General features: G+C 41.6%; 1 pseudogene; it reads right to left on the bottom strand.

The window, feature by feature from the left end:
* Positions 1-256: 256 nt before the first annotated feature.
* On the bottom strand, positions 257-25,187 carry LOC121046139 (annotated as a pseudogene).
* Between the last annotated feature and the right edge of the window lie 1,120 nt (positions 25,188-26,307).

Here is a 26,307-nt window from a genome sequence, read left to right as displayed (position 1 = left end):
TTTGATTTAAAGCAAAATATATTAAACACCGATAATGTCTCTTTAATGTATTATCAGCCGAGTGTTTGGCCGCGCAAAACACAGTCGCGGCCTCCAGGGTGATGACGCTGACGATTGGTTTTGGGCCGCTTTTTTGGTCCACTTTCGCGACCCATACGAATTGACCTTGGTTCTCCCGCGAAACAGAGCTTACGCAGCAACTCACTGTTTCGCGATAGATGGAGGCGCAGCGACTTGTTGTCAGTCTTCAAAGTTTTTACAATTTCGTGAGGTCGTCAATTTTTCTGCAGAGTAGGACCAGCAGGTCGGGAAGATGAGTGTCCGTTTTAAGAATGACTGCGTCGGTACTCGATTCTTGCTCATGAGGCGAGATTGCGACGCTTTCGTTACTGACCTTGTTGCCCGTCTCGTCCGGACGTCTGGCGCAGGAGAGGCACTTGTAATAGTTGCGAACGTCGACCATAAGGAGCTCATAGTCTTCCTCAACCACGCTTATGCACTTACAGTGAAATCGCCTCTGACACGAACCAGAATAGGGTGCTTTGAAAAACGCTCGTAGCGCCACTTGCGAAGGACCTGGCTGTCCTAGCGTTCAACGGTAAGACGTGTTCAGCAGCCTGCGGCGCCTTTCCGCGTTTGAAGCTGTGGCGGTGGAAGCGAGTAAGAACGGAACTTTGGTTCTTCGAGCCGACACATTGAGGTTGACTTCGCATGAGGGCTGGGGAAGACCTAAATAAGGTCATTTAGCTGTTCTCCGCTCCTATATATGTTCCAGGAAATTAATTTATCACCTTCTATAAATCCCATCGCATGATGGCTTCCAACGAGAAACATCCCGGGATGATTGAAAGTGCAACCACTACACTTTTAGAGCGCAGCTCTTAGGCGCCCGTGTCCGGCTTGAGCGGCGTCCCCGTCGCCATCGCCGTCGGTGTAACCGCGCGCGTCGCATTATGGGAATAATGCTAGGGGGTGTAACCGCGCGTTGCATTATGGTAATTTTTTCCCGCTACATTTAGCAGAAAGTTTTCCCGCTAAATTTAACGCAAAAGATTCTCCGCTATATTTAGCGAAAATATTTCCCCGCTAGTGGAAAAAACTTGCCGCCAAATTTAGCAGAATTTCCCCGCGAAATTTAGCGGATCATTTAGCGAAAATTTACGGCTAAATTGAAGGGGAGCAGAGAAGGAGAAGGGGAGCGGGAGGGGGAGCGTAACCCCCCCTCCTTACCCTCTCCGCCTCCTCCTCAAAAGCTGCGCTCTAATTCGGCATTACAGAGAATTGTAAACGTAGATCATTTTCTCGCAAAATCGACAAGACATTGTTATTCTGAAATAATTGTACCACATATTAATTGAGTTCAGGGTGGAGAAGAAAAATTAAGTCGATTTAAATCCTGATTTAAGCCGCAGTGATTTCAATAAGATCATTTGCCGCAAGAACACCTTTCTCACAAACAATTTTTCCCGCAAAAAGTTATATAAGAAATACGTTTATAATATTGTTTGTCGGTAATTTTCTGTTGTAATTTTATTTTGTTTTCAATGAGAAATATCAAGGGAATCAAAATGTATAACAGGCTGAACACAAGCAAAGTGAGGTTCTCTTCTGCGCCAATCCGAGAGGTAAGCTTTGTTCCCTCTATCTTCAACGTTTTGCGTCAGTTACTTGGAATGTTATACAAGTACATCAGGATGCCAACTAAACTCTTTGCCGGTTTCTGCGCATGTACGGACACGCACATAGGTCGACAAAGAGAGCGATTGAGTATGACAGGCACAGAAAGATCTAATTGTACATGTATGGTTGCTTTTGCATTGGTCATCATATGTACGTTTTGTCTTACTCGAGCTTGCCGCGTTTCTATAAAATTATTCGACCCCCCCCCCCCTCCCGCCCTTTAATACTAGAAAAAGTCTCTGTCGCTCAACAACTCGCGAGAATGGCAAAAGTGGCACTGTGTGCACGAATCTGTTAGTAAACAGTTGGGGGGAAGGCGATGTTCCCTCAGGGCTTTCATGTAAACTATAGAGTTATCCTTATTTTGTTCTGCTGAAGTAATACAGCAAATTAAGCTTTCTCAATAACCTAACAAAGCAAGCTCCTTTTGCTCCAGCATGACGTAGTTTACACCAATAAAATTGTTTTAACATAAACTGGAATTTACGATATAATTAACTTTACAGTGAATTTTGCTTTTACAGTGTTTTCAGTGATCTAGCGGAACGAAATATCAATTTCCCGGGTTTAGAAAGACTATTTAAGAACAAATTTTTTAGGTGAAGTATTTTAAAAATGTATATATATTCTCTGGTTTATATTTGATTTAATGTAAACAAATCGGATTTAATTGATTCGTTCTAAACAATATTTTCTTTCATTGGGTTGTACCAGTTACTTTGCATCAATTTGATCAGAAACAAATATGCCTTTTTTGCTTTGAAGTCACCTACTACCTTTCGGCACCCCTATATATCAAGAAAGCTGGTATCCTTGACTGAAAGGAGGTTCAAAAAAGAAAAAAAAAAGAAAGCACACCTAAACTTCCCTACTCGAACGTCGATTGTTTTGTAATTTTATTTCCAAAGGAATTTTTCATAGATTCCCCTTTCTCACTTTGTGTCGTCCAAATTTTTCTACAGGAAGTGCGGAGTGCGTGCCATACTTAACCAGAATAATCATCGACACGTACGATGAGGAAGAAACGTCTTTCGATGGCATCCCTCTAACAAAATCGGCACGGCATACCAGCGGGACTAGGATGAATATTTCCTTTTTTTCTGATTCGCGCTAAAATATGTAGGCATTAGTAGTACGTAAAAAAATGTCAGAACACAGACACCAAGCATGTTCTGAGACCGGCTTGTTACTGCCAACCAAGCGATACAACAAGAGCACAGACACGTCCACCGCGGTGTTATCTAACTATCAACGCACAATGTTGTAACAGTAGCATCAAGCACGCGTAGTCCCATACTGGGCTACAGATACAACACACATAAAAATCGACCTTGGAGGGATGCCCTTCAAAGATGAAACGTCTTTAAAAGACCTTCTTCCAACGAAATGGGTATTTCATACCCGCGAGTGTAGGAAGAATATTTCAGTTCTTCTCATTTGCGCTAAAATATGTAGTTACATGTCACAGAAAAATGTTAGAACACGGACACCAAGCCTGGTCTGGGACCGGTTTATTATTGCGGACTTGGCGCTACAACAAAAAAAGCACAGACACACCCCCGGGGTGTTATTTTTACAATCAATAGACAGTGTTGTCACAGTAGCATCAAGCAGTGTAGCCCCCACTGAGCTACAGATGCAACGCACATAAAAATCGTATTTGGAGGGATGCCCTTCAAAGACTAAACGTCTTTGTAGGGCATCCCTCCAACGAAATGGGCACTGCATACCTGCGAGTGTCAGATGAATATTTCAGTTCGTCGCATTCCCGCTAACACTTGTAAACGTTACTAGCACATAAATAAAAAAAAACACACACACACGCAAAGCTACAGTGCAGGTAGTGCCAGCCGTGCCGATACAGTGACAGACATGATCGAGTTACCGAATTTCTCGCATTCTACGGCGCGGGCTCATCGTTGCTGCTTCCCCACCAAATATCGGCGAGTTAAAGAAAACTATTAAACGTTATCCCCACGAGAGACAACGCATAACTATTGGAGCACTTAACGACCTAGCAGTTCACAGTGTCAACCCATCGCAACTACACAGCTCCTACCTCAAATCGTACCAATGTATGCGGCGTGGTTTCGTTTCCCTAACGGTTTTAAGGATCACAGCTGCTACATTTTATGTGTGACGCTAATAGGACGCCGATGGCGCCACTGAGAGATTCGCCAGTACTATCATTCGTTTCACCAAAAGTCCAGACACAGCTCAAGCTACGAGCTGATGGGACCTATCAAACCGCGTCAAAAGTGCATCATCATGGTGGTTGTCAGGCATCTGTGCGTGTTTGATCATCGCTGAAGTAATCACTAATCATAAACAAAAAGAGCTAGGAACTTGCGCTATTGATGCTGCTTGATTGGTTCCATTACCTCGTAGCGTCGGCTGTGTTTGAACTTGCTGAACCAAATTAGAGTAATAATATGTATATTGAGAGCGTGCTATTATGTGTCAGCTAGACACAAACTTTCTATACATATATTCAAAGTAGTAGTATACGAATTTTTATAGCCCTGTTGATCCCCGTAGAGGTTGAGGGGAATGAAGTAAGTGGACTTTCGCAATAAGCCAAGAATTACAGGAAGCTGCTAAGACAAACTGAGACGCCTCGCCTTCGATAAAATTTAAATTCTAGTCGAATTAAAGAAAAATACATGTTTTATGGCGTTTGGTATGAACCAACCATGGCTGCATCCTGCCCGCCTTTGGCTGTCAGCGAGTTTTGTGCCTATTGACATTCCTTCATATTGCTTCAGGAAAAAAAACAACCTCCTTCAGCTAGGTAAAAATATACGTGTCTATGAACATCGCTGCCGCTGACTGACTTACTCAAAGGACACCTGCTTCCGTTTGAAAGGAAGCGGTGTTACTGCATCCGTTCTTTTTTCAGGAAAGTTGTCATTTTCTTACTTTTCTTCTTTTTTATTACGTTTTCAACTTCTTTTTTAATGTTTACTCTGTCGTTAGATACTCTGACAAGTCCCGCCACTTCTATAGTATGTTCCCGGTGCACAACGCTATGTCCTGTCCTCTGAAATCAATAATATTGCCGATGTTTTGTTTCAATGAGCAATCTGGCTTTGTAACCTAACCCACTCATCCTAAACACAAAAAGCTCAAAGCGTAACTTTTTTTAATACCTTTTTTGAGTAACCAATCAACAATAATTAAAATGGTAGAAATGAAAACAAAAGTTCTTGTATTTTTTTCATCTGAGACATATTTTTTTTCCCTCCCTTAAAACATTCATATATTTTCGCACTCTTTTTGTCTACTTGATAGCTGTACAATAAGATGCTTATATTACTCGCACCCTTGGTTTAGTTTCCCATATCTGATTCGGTGAGACGACTGATTTATACATCACCCCTGAATGCTCGACCGATGATAAAACTGTCCGACTCACGCAAGCCTAGCTTATTTTGCAAGGATGGGATTAAAAATAAAATTCACTGAAAACTAAAATTGAAAAAAAAACAAAAAATTAGCAAAGTAATATATAGAAGCCGGCGGGGACCCCACTTTAATTAAACCTCATTCGCCATGTTCCCCGCGTACGGGACAGCGGCGCCTTTTCGCCTCCTTAAGCGGAAAATTAAAAAAAAATGAAATGCAAGGAATGCTTGCTACAGGCGTAAGATACAAGCTAATTAATAAGAACACGCTGGTATCTGGAAAAGAGCAGGCGACACGGGAAGCACGGTTGAAAGAGCGCCCTCCAGCGACTCGTCGGTGATTTTGGAAAACTAAAATATAAACCGGGAAGAAGGATGGGTAGACTATAAATTTGGTCGGTAAATGAATGTACCCATAAAGGGCGCCTCTTGAGCGACTCTGAAGCTGAAAAATATTATAAAGAAAAGCAAATGCTAATCGCCGACAAAAAAAAAAGAAGACAAGGGAACTTGCACGCTGGATAGCCGAGTAGCGTGAAAAGGACCAAAGGATTTTCAGCCGGTGTCGGATAACGTTTGTCGCTTGAAGCTTTTGAATAGCAAAAACGCTCGGCATATAATTACTTTGCTTTCCGGATGAATACATACACCCACTCACGTTTCTGCCAACATGTCGAGACGATGGCGTTTCATTGTGTAAGGAAAATTAACAGATGCTTCGCTCTTCCAAACTATGCTCTGTAGATGCGGAGTGATACCTTTATTTTTAGGGACATTAGGTCTCTGCATATAGCAGAACGTATCTCCGAGAAACAAAGATGCAAATTTCATTGGGAACCGAATTTGAAGAATGATCGGCGAGCCAAAACTATGGACTACTCGGCATGAGCTTATCCAACAAGGGCAGTCCTTCTTATAATGAAGGCTCTTTTTAAATCCCAGAAAAAATACACGAGTGATGTGGAACATGCATTTAGAGTGCACTTCTATATTTTATAGTATAGTACGCCAGAACAACACGGACGAAAACGAAGGGAGAACTGGACAGGACGGTCTCCGTTCGTTTTTGTCTGTGTTGTTTTCGCGTATTGTACCATGATCAGGCACGTAGCCAGGATTTTTATTGGGAGGGAAGGGGGGTAGGGGGGGGCCACCCATAACAAAATGCTGTATGAAGGGGAAGGAAGAAGGGAGGCCCCAGCAAAATGGAAGATTTCAAGGTGGCCCGGGCCCCATGGACCCCCCCCCCCCCCCTCATAACGTGCCTGACCATGATGCCAAACCAACTACCCCAACTGGCCACCCTTATCTATACATTAATTTGAAATAAACTGACGTGCTTTACAACTGTAATTTGAATCACTGAGCATACATTTGGCGTTAGCAGCATTGTTACCCCTGTGAGTTTTTATGACATATGTAAGCAATGTTTTACGCCAACATATTTCTACACCAATCTGCGTCTCCAAATACTCTAGATTGCCCCTACAGCAAGATGATTGCAAAGATAACGCGTCCGAACCCTCTCTTAGACCAACCATGTGATTATGTTGGGCTGAGCATGTTGTGTTAGCGCTTATCGGTGAAGAAACATGAAAAAATGCCATGTATTTGTTCTGCAAACACATTTAATGTCAGTATAGCCGTATATATTTCAAGAGCAACTGAAGAAAAAACGAAAGTGTTTTTTCTTAGAGAATTTGGGTGGGACACGGATGTCAAGAAATGAATTCTACGCGAAAAAATATTTTAGAGAAATATTGACGGCGTGAGATTTATTTCAAATTCTGCGCACGAAGTCCATGATGTCGCGGAATGGTCATACACTCTTTCCCCCTCAACGAGGTGGTCATACACTCTCTCCACTTGAGCGTGATGGCCAAGCCAATCCACCTCTCCTCCACGCGCCCGAAATGCCGAGAGAGAAAACAAGTGGAAAGGAGGTGAATACCAACTAAATCGCGTCTCGCACCGTCAATATTGCTCTGAAATAAAATTTCTTTTTCGCGTAATCTTTTTAAACGCCTGTCCCAATTAGGCTGTTTAAAACAAATTTTTTTAGTGGCCCTTTAAGGGAGACAGCGACAATCTATTACTTATCCTCCAAAACTTTATTAGCCAAAGTAGCCTCTTATGTAGTTATTCCCCACTCTAGTATATCTACAGCAATCAATTCTGAGCTTGTCAGATGCTTCGGAATTGTTCAAATAATTTAGTTGCATATAGGGCTAGTTGCGAAAACCTTGAAAGAACATTGAGGTCCAGATCGTACTATGTGATTCTGCCATCAAAGTGGAGAATGTTCAACTAAAAAAAAAATTAAGATATTTAAATTTAATTTTTAAAGGTACATAAGTCCCTCGGAATCACAAACAACTAAAACAAAAACAAAAAAAAAAAAAAACACTTTAAAGAGCTGCATCACATTTCGACATTTCGTGTTACCACAAAGAGATTCTGTCAAAAAATACACGAAAATACTCAAAAATACTCAAGTGAAAAACTATATTGAAGTGGCTGTGTCGTCTTCCTTGGAGTAAGTTGGACGGCCATAGAGGGGTGAAGAAGCCTATAAGAGCGGGGAAATAAACCGCAGTTCGAAGTCAAAAGAAGTAGGTTTTTTTTTTGGTTTTTTTTTTATAACGCAACAACAAGCAAGCCGTGCGTGCGCACTTTTCATCTATTCACCGATCCTAGAAGGTTCCACACAAGGTAAATACTAAAAGCGCGCCGCAGGATAAAAATGACAGTAAACACAAAAAGAGAGGTTATTCCCGTTCGACCACGAAGAGCGCAGGTGTTGGGACACAAAGAATGGCCCATTGGAAGACCTCAGAGGGGTACTTGGAGTACCACCTCCTCCGTGTTCCTTCGTTTATTTTTTTTTCTTTCATACGTATCCCCCTCCCCTTTCTCCCCCCCCCCCCCCCCCTACACACAAAAACAAAACAAAAGGTGGTTGTAGATTTTGGTGACGACTAAAAGGCAGCAAAAATGGCACGAAACAAAAAAAACGGTCTCAACGAAGGTCTAATCAAAACTGGGGTGAAACCGCGCATCTGTTTTGAATGGGCTTCTCAGCAGGGGCGCTGGATGGTTCTCCCCCTGGCTGCGTGCGGACAATGCGGCGGCGAAGAACTGAAGGCGGATATCAAACAGTAGTCGCAAGCTCTCACTCTAGTCTCGGACGCTTGTGGCACTCAAGATTCGCAACCATAAAAAGTGAAAATTTGTTTGCTTCCAACCTTTTTTTTAATTACATCTTTTAGTTTTGTGATACCTTGCGACAACTTGGATTACGCAAGCTCGAACGCATTTATTTATTTATTTACCCTCAGGGCCAGAGGCGTTACAACTTATAATGACGTACACATGTAAAAAAAAAATAGAGAGAGAGAGATTATCAAAAAGCAAGAAAGAATCAACTATAATTAAAACTCTTTAGAACAAAGAACAGTTGGTTACGGCAGTTTTAGTATGCGTACATGAGGGACTTCGGCAAAGGCTCCGGGGAAGTGATTCCACATTGTTGAGGCGCTTGGAATAAAAGAGTTATGAAAATGTTTCCTGCCACTGGGTGGAATGTTAAAATCGTGATGGTGATCGAAATGTGCGGAAACATAATGAGGTGGCGTTACTAGCCTTCCTTTCAGAGGCGAGTTGTTATGATAAATTTTATGAAACGGAGCATAAAGGGAAAACATTTTCTAAGTTGTGGAAGCATAGGTGTAAAAGAGCGAATAATTTATAAAAGAAGACGAGTTTTAGAAGTGCTAATGATTTATACGCCATATTGGCTGAATAGAAATCAGCAGTTGCTCTTACTGTAATTTTTTTAATAGCATACCGATTTGGGAAGAGCAACAACGATCTGCAGCAAGCGCAATTGCCGCCCGTATCTCGAGGTAAACATATTTTTCAGTTGCAGCATAGATCTCGCAAGTGCGCTCATTTGCAATCAATTTGAATGAGAGTTTTTAAGTGATACTTAGTGTCATTTATCGCTTTCTTCGTTACTTTGCTCTTTAAGACGTACGATCGCTTGACAGCAAAATTCACCGCCATTTTACGCGCGAACTTCGATAGTTGTATTTTGAAAGCTCTACTTTTAGGATATTGAAACCGACGGCACTTACTCTCCACTGCCCGTAGTTCTTCGCTTCACATTTTTACCCATGACCATATGTAAGCAAATAAACCCAACACCAAACTTTATCTGATTGTGCTCCCACCCAGCCCAAAACCCACCCTCTTTATGAGCCCTTAACAAGAATACCTCACACGTACTCTCCAATTGGCTGTAAGGCCCCGAGTGCCGATATCGATGCCCCGAACAGCCTGTCAGCCTGGGATAAAAAGAGAGGGGAGGGCGGAAGGAGAGGAAGGGATGAGGACGAGAAATCCCATGACTCACGAGCAAAAATGAGGACCTGACAATGGCACAATAAGAGTGGACGCCCACTCGACGGCCCGGTCCGCTTTGCATAAGCCCTGATTCACAGCCATAGCCGCTTTTGATATGCGTGGAGGACCACCCGCCGGTGCGTTTCCGTGCATCTCGCAGCTTGACAGGTTGGCAATGTGGGACGGACGTGTCAGCAATGTTGTAGGCGTTACGGAAAAAAAAGTAACGAAACAGTTACTTGATACTTCCAAATAAAAAGAACGCCGTACCGACCTACGTTACCTTAAAATAAAGGGAACGCGTTGCCTTAACCGTTACCGTTAAAAAGTAACGCACATTACTTTTGCGTTACTTTTAAAATTATGAAATAACATTTCACTTCTTTGAAGTTGCAGGTAGGAACAAGGGCCATATTTCTAGAAAGATCATGTTCATCCAGAAGCTGAACATAATCTCCTTATCTTGTTTATGGTTCCACCTATATACTCACAAGAAAAAAAAAACGCACAAAAACGCAAAAAAAAATATGTCGGCGCTTAGAAATAGAAAAACAAATTGGAATAATTTTTATTTAAGTCCTAGGAAGAATATGTAACGAGTAACGTAACTACGTTACACGTTACTCGAAATAAGTAACGTAAGCAGGTTACCCGTTACCGTTTTGAAAAAGTAACGCAAGTACGTTTCCCGTTACCGTTTTGAAAAAGTGAAGGATACGTTACATTACCGGAAAAAGTAACGCGTTACCGGTAAAGCCGTTTGCTACTAACGCGCAAGCGCCAACACTGCGTGTCAGTATTTCTGCTGAGGCAGACATGCCTCCAGTGACAGGTACGTAAGTGAATAATTTGGCATACATTTAACTTTTTTTAAGCAGCAAGGCAAGAAAATAGAACAGGCGGCTTGTGTATTTGTTTCGTTTTCTTTCTCCTTATTTTAAATTGGCTGTGGCTGTAACCTTGGTTCGGTGTTTCGGTGAATATTTAGTCGGAGAGTACAAAATTAAAATATCTAATGATGAAAGACTAAAACCGAACCAGAGCTGGTGAATGACCTCCCCTGATACTTTTCCCCTAGAATGTAGATACACATCTCTCCTTCCGAGATGACACAAATTAATGTATTGCTTGCAGAGTAAAGTTTCATCTAATGCTCTTCTTTTTTTAAATGTACTTCCACCGGATATAAACTGAGTGCCACGGGCTTTCGTAAACAAAGCGTAGCCATCACAAAAAATGGGTTATATTTCATAACGACACTGTCATCAAATGGCCAAATTTTCTGAGGAGGCTGCTTACGTAAGAAAGTAATTCTTTATTTTCCTGGAACAACGTGTCTCATACGTAAACTCAAATGCGAAGTATTTTTTTTTTGTACGCAAGTTAAAGATACCCTTCATTTAATTCGACAGCCGTCCCCCGCGTGCTGCTGAGGGACCGCGGCAGGGACGTCAATTTGTTATCCGCTTCACACGCTGCTTCCCTTCGGCGGGAAAGCAGAGGCGCTCACCGGGACCTTTCGCTTCCCCGAGAGGCTGACTCATCGATCGTTACGCGGGCCTCTAATTAATTAGTGCAGCCGCACCGTGAACTGAGGGGAAGTTGGTCAGCCCCCAGTCTTGCTCGGAGCTCGAGAACGGGAGGTCGAGCATGTGGTCCGAGGGATGTCGACTTGCACGTCCCCGGGTGTCAATATTGGCAGTTGCTCGCTTGTATGACGTGAAGAGGTTGGGCTGCCACCGCTATTGGTTTCTCGAGGCTTCAAACAGTGAAAGGAGTCTGCCCGAAGAAGGATCAATGGCTTATGAATTTTTTTCTTTGAACTTGGCTGCCTGTTCTTCAAACGAAAATACTGTATTTATGCTAATTTGCTAATCATATTTCGGGACGTCCATAATACGAACTGTTTTATTATAAACTAAAATTCGCAGTCACAAGCCGTGTGTTTTTAAACGGCAGCCAAGGACTGGTCAAGTCGTCTTGACACAGCTAGCTTTTATATTGGTTACCTAGATTGACCTATTGTTCGTGGAAATAAAAACAATTTGGAGCCACTTCACTCGATGAAGGTGGTTGGCCAGCGAAGCTGTAGAGCACCTCTACAAATGATTCACCAAGAGGCGCATAAATTCACTTTACTGAAAATTTATTTACAGTATACATACATCATTTTGAAACGGTAGTGATGACTGCTTTGTAATCGGTATCGGATTCTCAAGAAGTCTCTAGAAACAAGTAGTCTTCCTTCTGATTGGTTAAGGGTTAAAGTGGTGCAGATATTTAAAAGTGGCAATCATCTACAAATAAATAATTACCGTCCAATGTATTTACTAGCACTTGCTGCAAAGTGATAGAGCTTATAGTTGCAAAACATAATTATATTGCTGGACAGCAACGCTTTACTTTATTCAAGACAACATGGCTTCAGGAGAGGTTTGTCAAAAACAACCCAACTTGTAGAAACTTTTTTCGATCTTGCCTCTACGATTAATTCGAGGTAACAAATCGATGTCGTGAGCATAGAATTTTCATAAGCTTTTTATCGCGTTTCGCATAAAAGATTTGTAACAAAACTGAAGATGTTTCCACTTATCGAAAATATTATAAGTTGGATTAAGGCTTATTTAAGAAATAGATAGCAGACGCTTGAAATTCAGGAGCCCTTTCAAACTCATTATCGGTGACTTTCGGGGTACCACAAGGATCATTATATGGACCAGTGTTGTTTCTTTTATACATTAACGATATCTCAATGGTAATTAAACCGCCAGTACAAATAAATTTGCTTGCAAATGATTGTTTGGTTCATTTTCCGATTAAGACATCAGAAGACAAGGCAGCATTGAATGACAGTTTGAACTATATTAAAGAATGGTGTTTCCAATGGAAAATGGAAATTAACTTTAAAAAGTCACGTCACTAATAACCCACGTCACTAATAAGAAAAATGCACCTCTCTTTCAGCATCCCATCGGGATTTAGAACTCACAAGAGCAGAAACTTTGAAGTACCTAGGAATAATACTAAGTCAAAACTTAAAATGTCAGCCACATATTATAAATATATGTGCAACGGCTTCTTGGAAATTATGCATGCTTAGACATAATCCTAAAAATAGCAATAAGGAAATAAGACTTACAGCATACAAAACTCTAATACGACCTGCTCTAGAATACGTTTCGGTCGTTTGGGACCCCGCAACAAAACCCGACATAAACAGGCTCGAGAGAATACAAAAGTGGGCAGCACGTTTTACAACTTCAAATTATCGTACTGTGTCAGAACTGTTGAATGTTTGTGGACTTGAACCCTTAGCGGTTAGGAGAAAAATTGCACGGTTAAAGCTTCTGTTTCCGATTTACCCTGGCCAACTAAATAACAACCGCAACATTAATCTTAGGAACATTACCAAGATATCAGCGAGACTAAATCATTCTAAATCATTGCAGTCGTATATGAACAGAATTGATATTTTCAAGTATCCTTTTGTGAAAATGCAATTAACGATGGGAATAGGCTTCCCGAGCATATTGTACATCAGAACGATATTTCAATGTTTGAGGATGCTGTTAGACTTCTTTACTGCGTTTAAACCGTGCGCATATTGCCTCGGTGTTATTTTCTCTCGTTTCACTTTCGTTGAAGTTAAACTTGTTTATATCGCGTGATTCTTTGATTATTGTATTGTAGTTTTTGTCTTTTTATATTGTCTTCTTTGTTATCAGTTCGAATGTACACGGCATCTGCCTTCAATTATTGTTGATTATTGTGGTCAGCATATTGTTATCGCTAAAGTAATTATCACTTTTTAGAGCGCAGCTCTTAGGGGCCCATTTCCGGCTTGAGCGGCGTCGGCGTCGCCGTTGGCGTCGCCGTCGGCGTAACCGCGAGGTCACGTGACCCCCCCGAGGTCACGTGACCCACCCAGGTCACGTGACACCCCTAAATCACGTGACCCCCGAGGTCACGTGACCCCCTAAGGTCATGTGACCCCTTCAGGTCACGTGACCCCCAAGGTCACGTGACCCCCTTGAGGTCACGTGACCTCAAGGAGTCACCTATCCCTCAGTACGCTTCCATCTTCCTCCTCAAGAGCTGCGCTCTAACCGGCGTTACAGGGAATTGTAAACGGCTTTCATTTTTATTTTTATTGCATATAGTTCCTTTTTTTATTTGTGCTTTGGGCGCGTCTTGTATCCAATTATGAAAATACGGTATTGTTCAAAGGTTTTATTGTAGCTATGAACTATATCGTACTGTTATATGTTGTTTCTCCCGGCCACGGCCCACGGGCCAACAATACGTACATAGAAATCAATAAATAAATAATATACACTGATTGGTCTCATTACAATTAGTCTTACAACTAATTGTAATTACAACACCCTGGTGTCCTGATCCGAGGGAAAATATCGCAGCTCATGTCAAGGCCACGGACACTTTCGTTTTGTAGGAAGGCTGAAAGGGCCGGAACTTCCACCAAACATATTGTTCAACGTTTTCAACAAAAAACGGTTAATCAAACCACAATATACAATATTAGCTCATGATGAGCACCAAGAATATTAGTGCTGTATTTATTTAAGAAAAAACAAATAAATTTAAAATATACGCGTTAATTTGAATTCGAATATTAGAAATAACGTGAAATTCATCTGCTCGAATCTATACAATAACATATGTAAGATAGCAAAAGACCTGAAATAATACATCTGTAAAAAAGTCCCAATTAAAAAAAAAGAAAAAAAAAGTCTTGATAATAGCACAATATGACCACCAAAGTGCCTATTAGTACAAGCCCAACGAGTCTGTCTACTGTAATATCTACCTATTCATTGCCCGAGTTGCCTGTGCCGTCACAGAAAAAACACCTTGACAAGACGACGTTTAAACAAATAAAACCAAACTTTTCGCATAATTTGTTTTATATTTAAAGCAACTTCAATACAAATTGGAAACTATTACTTCTTGCTCGAATGTCTAAAGCACAGGATGCAACATAAATTCAATTAATACCGACAATTTGCACTCTCCGACATTTGGAACTAAATTAGAATACGCGTTGTCGACTTGGAGGCCATATAGAAATATATAACTGACTAAAAATATAAAAGCGTATAAAATTACAGAGCTAGAATTATCAAGTCCTTTAACTCATGATCATGATGTAGAATACCCCGAGACTGTGGTAAAAGCTGGGAAACTTGGTCGAAGGAAAAAGTCAGGGGAAAAGATCATCTCAAAAGAGACGTTATTTTCCCGTCTTTTTTCTTCGACCAAGTTTCCCAGCTTTTACCACAGTCTCGGGTATTCTACATCATGATCAACTTCCACCAGCTCGCCTGTGCACTCACTGTTCTTTTACTGTTTTTTTTTTCTTCTTTTACTCATACTGGAATAAAATATACTTGATTAAAATAATATTCGTCTTTCTCTTTTAGCAACTCGTTAGAAACATCTTTCTTTCGTCTTTTTTGACAAAAATGGTTTACAGCCATAAAGTACATGAAATTTTTTTTTATTCTGCTGACTTAAAGAGCTTCGTTCCGTATCATAAACGGCCTCTCTAATCGCTAAATATCTCGGTCCATAATTATCTTTAATAATTTAGCTGTACTTAAAGCCACTGGGGCAAGGAATTACCTTTATAGAAGTTTATGCGGTCATGTAACACACGTTTTTTTTAATAACATTTTTTATGAGTTTTTTTTTTTTGGGGGGGGGGGGGAATGTGATCGCGGAAATTTTGAGTGGCATAATTGTTCGACAATGTAGTTTCTGTGCTGCTGCCCTCGATTTTTTTTCGCCTGTATGTAAAGCGTCACTAACACTTGCCTGCTTAATTGTGTTTTTCATACTACATGGTGCATGTAATTCAATTATACGTCTTTCTTTCCTTCGTGTCTCCCCTAGCTCCATTTTCTTAATCGGCGCGTCCCTGTGACCATTCGAAATATTTTTCTTGCTCTTGTATCTACCTCAACCATAGAGTTTTTATAATGTACGCTAGAGGTTCAAGTGGCGCTAGTGTGTTGACGCAAATTGAAGCAGACATCAACCAGTCGAAATTTACTTCCGGTAATGCATTTCTATGGGAAAAAGCGAGTGAATTTTCTCCCTGCGCTCGATCATAAGAGCAAATATCCCAAATAATTCATAGGTACTAGGTAGTTTGGAACATTTCTCAGTCAGGCCGACGAAAGAATTGGTCAGTTACGGAGTTTTAATCTTGAATTCATCGCACTAAAAACGGTGCTAAAACGGCTTCGTACGTGTATTTATGTGTACTGTCGGACACTGTTAACGCGAACGCGGCGTCGGCGCTTTCCAGCACGGGGGATATACATGCCAAACGAACGAAGGACATCTGGAAAATCAAGAGCGGCGGCAAGAATTACGCAGCAACACCGGATCAGTAACTCGCAGTGCATGTACGATCAAAATAAATTGAAGGCCACGTAATCTATTCCGATTTTAAATAAGTGAGTACTGCTTTATTCTTTCTGTCCTGAGCGAAGTTGCGTGTTCTACGTTCAAAATATCACCCGCGCGCTAGACATCTTTGAGAACAAGTGCGCGATAAAAGCTGCCCGGCAGAGAAAACAATACGAAGAGACACCAATCATATTCCACGGACTTTATTCTCTACGTTGAAGGTTTTTATGCGTTCATGCACGACGGGATCATTTTCATATGGTGACAGGAGTCACAGGACTGGCATATTATCAATATACAAGCGTCACCGGAATGCTGGCGAGCCTTGAACACACTCTATATTCGTTTCGATCTTAATTTTGCTTTGAATCGTCGCTTGTTTTTACACACTTGCTGCGGAACACACGTTTGGGACTGAAATGCAGCGAGGTTAAACATCGCTCACTGATGAAGAAAAATGCGCTGACTAAAGGAATTACACTTTTACAATGTTAATTAAGACGCATACTATTCGGTAAGACCGAAATAACCAAAGTGTTGCATGTTAGTTTCCGGCGAAGAGACAAAATGCACGCGCATTTTCCCATAAGAATGCATGGGAGCACCGCAAAAGTAGACTGGTTGCTGTCTGCTTCAATTTGCGTCACGGAAGTCGCATAGACACTAGCGCCAGTTGAACCTCTAGCGTACATTATAATAACTCTAAGACCTCAACAGTGCCTGCCGTGTGTATTTTTGCTTATGAGTCCTTCTGTAATGGCGAACGCTGAGCCTTTAAATTGATAAGTACCTAAATAAACAACTGAGAAAAAAAGAATCACCTGTTATTCTCATTTTCTTTATTGAATTGGCTTTCTATACTAATAATGCCCGCTTGTACTTGATTTGAAATAACTTGTTTTTTTAGGTTCGATGTATTAGCTTTTTTGAGCTCCGGCAGAAACGTTTCGGCGCAAGCACGGAAATAGTAATCACTCCCAAAACTATATCAGTACAGAGTCTGCCAAGTTTTCAGAATTTTTAAAGCTAAATTTACGAGCCTGCTTTTAAAAATAGTAAGTGTTAATTATGCCCAACTTTATTCCCGCCAACGAAGAATCAATTATACTTAAAACAATATTAATATTTACACGGCCGGATATAAGGTGTTGCGAAATGCAACAGATGTCAACCGGGCCGCAGGGCTTACCACTTTATTCACACATTGTCAATCATCAGTTTACAAGGGCAGGAACGATGTGAACAAATAGGGGTGGTACTCTGCGAATCTAAGGAGAGCACGCGCAATAACACACAGGCGCGCATGTGCACTAACAATGAGGTTTCGCTGTATGACAATGAAGTACGTCGAAGGAACATACCCTCTCTTGGATTAAAACTTGGGTTTGGGCTAGTTGGTTCATACTGATTTGAAAGGTTAAAAAGCGCAAACAAAGCACGAAAAATAAAGGCACAAAGACGACAGGACGGGCCTTTATTGTCCTTTTTTTGTGGTGGTTAATTGTATTGCAGGTGTGGCAAAGGATCTTGTGTATATAAGTGATGCTGTTTTTCTAATTAAATCAGTTCTGAATTAGCGCCCGTCCTATCGTTGTTGTGCCTTTATTGTCCCTGTTTTGGTTGCGCTTTTTAACCTTTTAAATTCCTTCTCTTTTAGTGTACAACCTACTCACACATTTGTAAGCAGTTGCAAAGCCACAAACACAGATACTATTAACAAGAACACAATCATTTCAATACAAATCGCTTTTGTAATCAGTGATACGTCAGTCTATCGGGCGGTCGTCTGAGACGACGGCTGCTTTCAGCAGAGACGTTTGGTCACACGGGACTATCCAGATTATTTGTGCACGAACGTTTTCACCGGCTGGTTCCGCAAGCGTGTCTTCCGCTGGAGCGCAATTAGCAAGATCCCACCAGTACGGCACGATACGTTCCGGTACCAAGTCTTGTACCGAATTCGCGGTTTGCATGTGATCTGCATGCACAAACCTGATGCGTTGTTGAATGTGTACCAAACATCTGACACTCGACGACACCTTAATTACTTTACCACGAAACAAGTTGATAATCTCGCGTCTTGCGGATCTCACTTTTACCGAAAACTAGCGAGCAATGCCACGACGTTCGTTCGAGCTCTGATCGATCATGTTCATTTTTTGTTTGCATTGCTTGCATCATGTTCGGCTTCAAAAGTGATAAGCACGTCCCAAGTTTCCTTCCAATGAAGAGTTTACTTGGTGACTTTCCCATAAACAAATGAGGCGTGGTTCTGTACGAAAAAAAATTGACGACCTTATGCGGCATACTTTTTGTGCAGCCGGCCTTTTGATCAGTCATTAGTGACTTCAAGAGAGCTTTTTTACAGTCTAAACTGCACGTTCAGCGGCTCCACTTGACTTCGGATGGTATGGTTGTGCTTGTGTGTGCTTGACTGCGTTTTTGCGCTGAAAGTTCTGATACTCGGGCCTAAAAAGAATGTATAACATTGTCCGTCACGTCCTCGCCTGGTAGTCCCACGGACACGAATAGCACCTGTACAACCTCAATTGTCGTTTCATTTGCGGTTGTGCTCCTCATCAGTTTGACTTCTACCCACTTTGAGTGTGAGTCGACCTTAACCAGAACGGTCGCGCCACATTTTTCAGCGAAGTCTAAGTGCACGCGTTCCCAGTTTTTGGAAAGTCATATCCATTGTTGTAGCTGTGCTGCTGGTATTAATAATCGTACGCTGTCACAAGCGTAACATCTCTTGACAAGCTCCTCGAGGTCCATTTAAATATTAGACCTCCTCACAATCTTACGCGCCAGCATTTTCATCTTGTTAATTCCGGATGTTCTTCGCGTAGTAGGTCTGGCACATGATGTCTCAAAGAACTGGGAATGAGCGCACGATTATTCCAAAATAGGCTCTTCTTATCCAATGAATGTTCACATCGTCTGATAAAGTACTGCTCTAGTTCTTTATCAGCAGTTTTGGGCCAACCATGCTAAGTCATTTTACGTACTGCTCTCAGCTGCTAATAGTTTGCAGTTTCTTTCTCAACTGCATTAGTAGGCATCGTCACGTCTGGCACCGGTAAAAAGTAATGCACGGATTCCTCCGTACACGAGCAAGTTAACTGAAACCTTGACACCCGCCAGCATTTCCAATGGAATCACTTTTTTGATACTCAGAGGTGTACTGGTAACCAGCAAGCCAGTTTGACCAACGTTGTATTCTTGCTGTTGCCACTAATCCGGGATGGCTTTTGTATCAAAGATGTGCGTGAGAGTGTGGTGGTCGGTTACGATGATAAACAGACAACCATAGAGATACTTGCGAAATTTCTGTATGCGAACCACTATTGCTAGCACTTCTTTTTTGATGTGTGCGTAGTTTCTCTCAGCTGCACTTAATCTTCTAGACGCGTATGCGACTGGTTTCTCTTCTAAACTTACAGCATGAGAGATAACGGCGCCTGCGCCATAAAAGGAGGCATCACAGGTCAGTTTTAGTAGTTCTGTTGCGTCATTGAACTGATTAACCGCGTCGCTGCAGAGAAGCTTCTTGAAACACTCGGAACTTTCTTTACATCCTTGCGACCACTCCCAAGAAGTCTATTTTCTTAGTAGTCTGTGCATTGTTTTTTTTGCGTTGAGGCTAGACATTGCAATAACCTTGCATAAAGGTTCAATAATCGCAAGAACGCCCTTAGTTCTTTCTAGTTTTTTGGTTCCGGTGCTTTCAGCACAGCTTCAACTTTTTTTTTTTCGACAGCTGACGTCCTTTGCTGCTGATCTCGTGTCCGAGATATCTGACACTGTTTTTAAAAAATTAGCAATTTTCAAAGAATTAACTTGAATTTTGTGCTTTCGTAGCCGTTCTAAAGCACACTCGGTCTACTTTTAACACTCCTCTTGTGTTCTTGCAGATATTAGAACATCATCAAGGTAAAAACGGTACGTGGAATCTCCGTAAGGACTTGATTCATAATCGAGTGAAATGAAGCAGGTGCACCTACCTCACCATAAGGAAGTCGTTCGAGCCGAAAAAATACAAGGTGAGTGTTAACTGTGAGAACCTCTTGCGCATTCTCTTCGAGCTGTAATGACAAATAGGTATTCGACAAGTCGAGGACAATGAACATGGCCCCACACGCTACTGCCGGAAAAATATCTTCAGGCAAAGGTAATGGATAGTGATCTATCTTCAGATGCGCGTTTACCGTGACACGATAATCTTCACAAGGCCTCACACTTTTGTCCTTTCTTTTTTGAAGAATGACTAAAGGCGTCGTCCAATCAACGTGTTTTACTCTAGTAGATTACCTTGTTTTCTTCCTACGGCTCTATTTTTTTAACGTTTTTGGGAAGAGTGCAACGCACTGGCCTCGCTTTGGGAAATATAGGTTTGCCCGTGTACTTCAGAAGAAAACTTCTCTCGAAGTGTTTGACTACGCGACTCCCTTTTCAAACAGATCACTGTACTTTGGTGTCAGGGACACTTCAGCACTGACCGTGTTTACTGTCATTATCTGCCACTAGTTCACAAACAGTTTTGATAACCAGTCATACCCAGCAGGTTTGGCGTGACTATGCATTTTGCGTTCTGCGCAGGGATCAATGGCAAAGTGTTTTTTTTTTTTGCTTTCCAATGTTTCTCGAACATCAACGCGTCCTTTCACCGGAATTAAGTTTCCGTTGTAGGCTTTTAACACCACGCCTATCCTTTCAGAGTGCTTATTTTCAAGCTTTTATTAAAAACTCACTTTCGCTCCTTATCAAAACAGCAGATTCTCTGCCTACTTGCCTTTCGACCTGTTTGACGTCAACCCTTATGCTCAGAAAGTAAGCATTCGCCTTTGGAATAGTATGAACCCCGAACAATTCAATATCCTCAACAACTTGATATACTGCTGTTACAGATTTGGCTTTAGTTTTGCAGATTTTCGCAATGTGACCCACTTCCGAACATTTAAAAATCTTGGTTTTGAAATGCGAACATTTTTGGGGGTCATGTGCGCTACCACATATAGTTCACGTAGCATAGGTCTTTGAAGCTTGAAAATTCTTTTTACTTCGCCTTGGTGTGGATTTTCGCAGCCAATTTTCATTTGGTCACGGAACTGCTGCGTCGTTTTACCACTTAAGACGTCACACCATCACTGGTTTAAAAAAATGCGCGGCACTGCAAGTTTCGCTTTCGCCCACAAAGATTTGACTGGTCACGTTGCTCTGCAGGGCGCTTGCGATAAACCAGGGAGCCAGAACGCACAGGCTCGTGGCAACGAACCTGCGCCGTCCAACTCAACCGCGTCAGCCATCAATCGACCATCGCGCCAAACGACCGAGGATATTGCAGCAACAGATGCTGATGGATTCATCCTTGTTCAACGAAAGCCGAGGATCAAGCCTTGTGCGGAATCGTGTACAAATAGTAAGCTGGCTTCTGTTCCAAGACGAAAAAGGCGGAAAACACCTTTTTTCGCGTCTTCAACCGACTACCGCGTGTTGTGATGTTGATGCTGTGCTTGCTCACATCTTAGAGTATAAGACTCATACGTGTACCTAATTGAAAGCCAAACATGACAGCTACTCATCGTTTCACATCTCTGTACACGAGGAGAATTTCGAAAAAATCAACACTAATGACGTTTGGCCCATGGGTTCGTTCTTCAGACAAATTTTTGGGCCATTAAGGGTTGATGAAGATACTACAACTGAAATGCCGTCTTAACAAAAAAATTTTTTTTTATGGAGTGTTTTGTATTCTATCAAAATGTTCGCGGACTACGTACTAAGGCCAAAACATTTTATAACAATGTAGCTGTGATTTACCACGACACAATTTCTTAAGCGAAACATGGCTGAATAGCTCTTTTTCATCATCTGATTACTTTCCTCCAGCATATACTGTATTTAGTACAGATCGGAATTATGAAGGAATGTCGGCGAATTTTGAGGCTAGTGTACTTATTCCTGTTAAAAAAACAAACAAAAAAACATTGGCAGGTGGTACGGCGATTTGACCTTGAATTTAGCGATGAATCTGTCGGGGTGGAAATTACTTTTTCTGACTCCAACTTCCCGCTGACCCTTGATATCATTCAATTTTCGGGAACAAATGAATCTTCTCTGTGATGAACTAGACGTAGAGAAATACCGTACTCTTATTCTAGGAGATTTTCATGTTCCCGATACAAACTGGAATTTAGAGCACCCCTTCTCTACTTCGGGTTGTGTAACCTCTCAGGTAAACACTCTACACTATTCTGTAAGCTATCTAGGATTGAATAAGTTAAACAGTTTTCAGAACCAGGCGGGAAACGCACTGGACCTAGCTCTAGTGAACCTTCACGTTCATACCCTCGCACCGGTGTCGAAGCCCCTTGTTCACCCGGATGGGTGGCACATCCCCTTCTCCGCTTCTTCCAACGCTTCGTAGAGAAGAGCAAAGCATACAAGCTATGCATCGTTCGCTTTTAAAAGGCGTAATTATCTTAGCCTTTTAACATTTTTAGATAGCCTTGATTGGGCACAAGTATATAGAACAAGGAATGCAAATTTCGCTGCTTAGTAACTTCCTAACTGTATTAAGTACGACATAGAAATGTTCCAAAAAAGTATCGTAGTTCATCCCGCTATCATTACTGGTCTTTGCACGAGCCTAGGTTCGAGCTTAGAAAACAACTGCACCTTCATAGGAAAAGTAACGTAAAACGAACAAACTTCTGGTATAAGTTTTCCTAATCACGAGCGTTAGCTAAGATATTAATCAAGCGGGACAAAGAGTATTATCGAGAGTCAGTTGAACGCAGCTTAAACCACGACCTCAAGTATTTCTGGCGACACATCAATGATCGCATGACCACGTCTTCTTCTCCGATAAGCCTATGCGACGCATCTGGTAAAGTGCTGAATGAACCTGCATGTGTGTCAAGCGCGTTGACTGATTATTTTGAATCTGTTTACTCTTCAAATCAAGCCGCGTCATGCACGCCAGATGATAGTAACAAGTATACTGATGACCTCTCGATCACGTCTTTTCAAAACGCTGAAATCGAGATAGAGATAGAGAGACTAAAACCCAATCTATCAATGGCTTTTAATGGCATCCCAAGCTTTATTGTTAACGGTTGTTCCTCATTTTTTACGCCAATATTAACGCATATTTTCAACTTGTCTCTATCAAGTTTTAGTTTTCCCGAGGTTTGAAAAAATTCTGTCATTCTGCCTGTTCACAAAGGTTGCAAGACCTGTGACGTAAAGAATTACAGACCGGTGTCCTTGTTTTGTGCTTTTTCGAAAGTTTTTGAAATTGCTTTGTTTGAACATTTGTTACAATTTTCGAAATGTAAAATTAGCATTTCACAACAGAGTTTCTTCTCTGCTAGGTCTGTAGAGACCAATCTAGTGTCATTTTTAGACTTTGTTTCGCCAATTGCCGATCAGCGTGGGCAGGTTGATGCGGTATACTTTGATTTGTCGATGGCGTTTAACTTGGTGAATCATTTAATTATTGTACATAAATTGGAGGTATATGGAGTAAATAACCAGCTTTGTAATTATTTTTTAAATTATCTGATGGGAAGAAACATCTTCGTTCGAATATTAGGACATCATTCTATACCTTATCTGTCTTCTTCTAGTGTACCAGAGGGGTTCATACTAGGGCCAATTTTATTCAATGTTTTAGTAACTGATCTGGGATCTTGTCTGCCACTCACATATTTTGCAATATGCTGATGACATCAAATTGTTTAGGCAGGTGTCATCCATCTATGACTGTGACATGCTACTCGAAAATGTTAACGCTGTGCACAATTGGATTTGCAGCAATATCAGAACACTACAACCAAAACAAACAAAAAAAAAACTGTAGTTATGTCCTTTTCTAAGAAATTAAAAATCATAAGTTTTTGTTACTATCTTGAGAACGTACCTCTGCATAGGATTGAATGCACAAAAGATTTAGGAGTATATATCGATTCATCATTGTCATTCATAGAACATGTTTCCAACATCACAAATGCTTCCCATCTGACGCTAGGTGTTATTTCGAGAATAACGCGTGAATTTCCTTCGTCAGCTTGCGTGTTCATTTTGAATTTTTCATTAGTGCGTAGCAAGCTTGAATTTAGTTTGGTTGTTTAAAATTGTATTGGTAGTGCAAACCAGGCACAAATCGAAAACGCGCAGAAAAGTTTCTTTCGTATCATTTATGATCGCGAAATTCGCCGGAATGTTTATTATGAGTATAACAGGCCTTTACGAAGATATGGTTGTACTACACTAAACTCGAGAAGACTTGAGTGCGATCTAACATTTTTGTATAAATGCGTTCGCGGTCGCATTGATTGTTGAACCTTCACATCAGCTATTAATATATATGTACCGCGAGTGCTCTTGCGGGTAAATTCCACTTTCTCAGTTAAAAAGAATCAACCTTTCCAGTCCCATGAGCCGAATCCAACATTGTTATAATATGTTCAGTACAACCAGCATCGACATTTTCAACTCAAGTGTTCAAGTGTTTAGTCGTTTAATGGCCGATATTTAAATGCCACCCATTTCCTGTTCCCTCATAATAGATATTATTTGGTGCAAGTGCTGTAGATTTCTTGTGTGTACTCCTTTTGACTATGTGCACCATTACTTAGGCTACTCGACGTCAATGAGAACAGAAAATAAATGAATGAATGAAATTCCCTGGACACTGGTAGTGGCTGTCGCTTCATTTGTGCACCGAACTTCCTTGCTTTGTCCTTGCGCAGCTTCCATTCTCTAGGCTGAGGTGTAGGCCTGGTTGAAGCTGAGGTCTTTGCCATCTTTTGTCGAAAATAGCTTGCAGCGGATGGCGTCGTTCTCGTCTCACGATAAGACGGTGTTGCAGCGCCTCTTCAAGAAACGTACCAAAATCACACGTAGCTGCCAACTTTTTGATTTCGACAACAAAGTCACTGATGGTTTCACCTTGGCGCTGACTCCTTCGGTAGAACTTGTATCGTTCCACCACCACTGAACGCCTGCGAGCGAAGTGCTTTAGAAGGATTTTCAAGACGTCGTCATAAGGCGCTTTAGCTGGCGTCTTCGGAAGCAGCGAATTCCGAAGCGTGATCCAAACGCGGTGTCTCCAATTAGTGGGAGGAACACGTGCTGCTAGGTATTTTTGTCAATCTTGTTTGCGGCTGCGAATACTTCGGAGCGTTCCACGCAGACTTTGAAGTTGCCTTCTTTCTAAGCATATTACGGAAGGTGCCCGAAGACAGAACTGTTCTGCATCTAGCCTCTTGTTCGCTGTCATCGTCGCTAGTGGATGCCTTGAGCTTGCCAATTTAGCGGTCCTTCGTAGGTGCTGATCAATTTCCAGAAGTCTTATCGCTGTATTTCCCGTCCGTAATGCACCTCCAAACTGCGACGCGGTCCCACATCATGGTCGCAATTGTTATAACGTGGTGCGAAATACAACACGTCAGTTGGGTCACAGGGATTATCGCTTTTTTGACACATAGTAAATTATCAGGTTACAAAGGCGGGAACGAAGTGAGCAAAAGGGGTGGTGTTCTGGTTTATGTAAGCAGAGAACACCCGATAACATACTAGCGCCCATGCGCAAGTACCATTAGATATCTCGGGATAACAATGCAGCATGCCGACACAGGCCAACACCCTGAAACTGCTGGTAAACACCGGACGACACGCGAAGTACCTCAGATTGTCCGACAGGTCTCACAGTATTGAAGCCTTTGGTGTGTGTGTGTGTGTTTATGTATCGTCCTTCACTTTAAACAAATCTGGTCGTAGAAGACCTCTTAGAGATCCTTCGGTTTGTCCATATTTTGTACCCTAAAAAGTTATTTTAGGGACCCCCTAAAAGGGTTCTTTGTGAAAAACCTATAAGGGGTGCTTTTAAGCCTCTTTTTTTTTTGTGCGAAAGATATCTTCATCGTACAGTTGCTTTTCCAGTGCGCAAATGGAAGATAGTGCTTAAGACGAAACAGTTCTTCACGAGCTGAAAGAGTTCTTGAGGCGTCGAGAAATCTTTATTGAACGGACATCTTTTTTTTTATTTAGAGTGTTTGCTTACCTGCAGTTTCTGGAGTATGCTTTTTCCAACCTTCCCCAGCTCGTTTATCCCCTATCGTTCTGTTCAAGAATTTTCGCGCAGGCGGGAACAGAACCAGAATATCATAGAAATAGTCCCATTGAGCTTTTGCGCCTAGAAACTGAGAGAGAGGGGGAGACGGTAGTGCGCGAGGACGTCAGAACGCCGAGCTATGATTGGCATGATTATTGGGTAGACCTGAAGCTATACTCCGCGACAACGTTTCTTGGCAATGCAGTGAAAGGTACGTCACGCGTCCCCTCTCCCATTTTGAGTGTACGAAGGCTCTCCTACTCT

Source organism: Ixodes scapularis, unplaced genomic scaffold (assembly GCF_016920785.2).
Source record: "Ixodes scapularis isolate PalLabHiFi unplaced genomic scaffold, ASM1692078v2 PGA_scaffold0__279_contigs__length_252992795, whole genome shotgun sequence".
Taxonomy (NCBI): Eukaryota; Metazoa; Arthropoda; class Arachnida; order Ixodida; family Ixodidae; genus Ixodes; species Ixodes scapularis.
The sequence above is the reverse complement of the archived record's forward strand: the minus strand, read 5'-3'. Positions and strand labels throughout refer to the sequence as shown.